The sequence below is a fragment of the Chiloscyllium plagiosum genome, chromosome 1, assembly GCF_004010195.1.
Source record: "Chiloscyllium plagiosum isolate BGI_BamShark_2017 chromosome 1, ASM401019v2, whole genome shotgun sequence".
NCBI lineage: Eukaryota > Metazoa > Chordata > Chondrichthyes > Orectolobiformes > Hemiscylliidae > Chiloscyllium > Chiloscyllium plagiosum.
In genome coordinates, this window is record NC_057710.1 from 15741243 (window position 1) to 15743877 (window position 2635).

At 43.0% G+C, this 2635-nt stretch overlaps 1 protein-coding gene across 2 annotated transcripts in view; it reads right to left on the minus strand.

Moving 5' to 3' along the window:
• The window catches only part of LOC122553835 (BCL2/adenovirus E1B 19 kDa protein-interacting protein 3-like), an 86231-nt gene that overhangs the window by 80590 nt on the left and 3006 nt on the right, over nucleotides 1–2635 (minus strand). The window lies entirely within an intron of this gene.

The window sequence follows — 2635 nt, forward strand, 5'->3', positions numbered from 1 at the left end:
AATCTCCTAACATCCTTCTCACATTTCACCCTGCCACCCAGCTTAGTATCATCAGCAAATTTGCTAATGTTATTACTAATACCATCTTCTATATCATTAACATATATTGTAAAAAGCTGCGGTCCCAGCACTGATCCCTGTGGTACCCCACTGGTCACTGCCTGCCATTCCGAAATGGAGCCGTTTATCAGTACTCTTTGTTTCCCATCAGCCAACCAACTTTCAATCCAAGTTAGTACTTTGCCCCCAATACCATGCGTCCTGATTTTGCTCACTAACCTCCTATATGGGACTTTATCAAAAGCTTTCTGAAAGTCCAGGTACACCACATCTACTGGATCTCCCTCATCAATATAGAGTTGGACGGGAAAATAAGACACTCCACTACGCTGCATTTTGTATTGGATACAAATGATAATAAATGATTGAATTCAATTCATTGAAATCCTCAGCTGCCCTCCTTCACCATGACCCCCTGCTAACTGTGGCTCTGCCACAACTGCTCGAGCTCCCCTGCTCGGCACCCTCCCTCACTGTTGCTATCTGCTACTGGAGGTTCCATTACACCAGGTTTCTCTTTAAAATGCAACCATCTTATTTACTGCAACTGAATGCCTTTATGCTATTGATGTGCCCATTCTTACTACTCCTTAAGTAAAGGGAGTTCCTCTTGAATTCCCTATTCAAATTATTTCCTCCTGTCTTATATTCATGACTGGTTGTTTCAGCCTTCCCAGATGTGGGAGCATATTCCCTATGTTAACCTTATTAAACGTTTGCACGATCTTATACATGAGGACAACCCCCCCCCCCCCCCCCGCCCCACCCCCCATCCCAGTCTTCATTTCTCTGCAGCAAAGAGACATAGCCTTTTCACTTTATTGCTGACAGGTATAAAATGTCTCTACTTACGTGGAACATTCAGAGGAATGGATAGATAAATATCCCACAGAACTCTGTTACTGAACAATAAACTGTTGTTCATTTCAGATATTTGCTTGATGAACCTTGAAGAACTGGTCAACACCAAACAACAGACAGTAAATGGCAAGCTCGCTATGCAAAGGGTTGTAAAAGGTTATAGCACTGGGGAATTCAGAGATCATAAACCATACGAGCAATCACTGAGGAAAAATATTAGTGCAGCTTCAACTTTACAGTCTCCAGATAAGCTAGGTAAAGGTGATCTCATCGAAGTAAATAAAGTTACATGAGCCCGATAAGGCAATCTCATGTTATTACTCCAAAGAGAAACCAATAGAACCAGGGGAAATTAGTGCAAGAGTATTTTTAGATGATGTTGACAGGGAGAACTTAGTAGAAACCTCCATGGCAACAGACAGCACAGAGGGAGACCATTCAGCCTCTCATGCCTATGCCAGCGCTTTGTAAAAACATCAAGTCCCACTCCACATTCTCTCTCCCATTAGCCCTGCAAACTTACTTTTCACATCAAATTGTTCCTTTGGGAAAAGATATTCAAAAATACTAACATGACATATCAACATACAACCCTGTTATATTTCCTCATCACATTCAAACAAGCAATCAGTTATAATTTACAAAGAGAGGTTCCCAAAAAAAAAAAGAATTGGCAAAGGAGGCAAAAAATATGTATGACCACAGATTGGGTTTATCAGACAGACTTGAAAAATGACACAAAACCCTCTCTATCTGACCTGTAGCCTAAAGAAGCAGTGAACTGTGATCTCAGCCACACTTTGCTTAACAGCTAATAGACTGTGTTATCACGGAGAGACACAACTTCATATCATTCAACAGATTAACAGGTTTTCTGATCTGCTGCACGCAGTTGCATGGAATATGTGCTAACGTGTACAGAATATCATGCAACACTGTACATCTACAGCTCGGCAGCTACCAATGTAAACCTGATATCACTATATTATAGACAGGATAAGAAATAGAGGCAAGACGGAGTCATTCAGCACAGAAAACCTGCTCTGCTATTTAATATGGTTATGGCTGATCTAAGTGTAGCCTTGATGTCCGTTTCTTGTTTCCTTGTCCCCACAGCTCTTGACTCTGTTTAAAATGAAAACTCTATTTAACACAGCCTTGAATACAATCAATGACTGGGGAAGAGATCATCAACCCTCTGACAGAAGAATTTCCTCTTTATCCCCATTGGAAATGGGATATCCGTCACTTTTCAACCATGCCCCTTTGCTCTCATAACCTGACATATTTCAACAAAATTGCCTTGCGTTCTACAAACCACTGACATTTTTTACAACCGACTTGACACTGACATTTTTTACAAACCCACCGACTCCCACAGCTACCTGGATTACACCTCTTCCCACCCTATCTCTTGCAAAAATGCCATCCCATATTCCCAATTCCTCCGCCTCCGCCGTATCTGCTCCCAGGAGGACCAGTTCCACCACAGAACACACCAGATGGCCTCCTTCTTTAGAGACCGCAATCTCCCTTCCCACGTGGCTAAAGATGCCCTCCAACGCATCTCATCCACATCCCGCACCTCCGCCCTCAGACCCAACCCCTACAACCGCAACAAGGACAGAACGCCCCTGGTGCCCACCTTCCACCCTACCAACCTCCGCATAAACCAAATCATCCGCCGACATTTCCGCCACCTCCAAAAAGACCC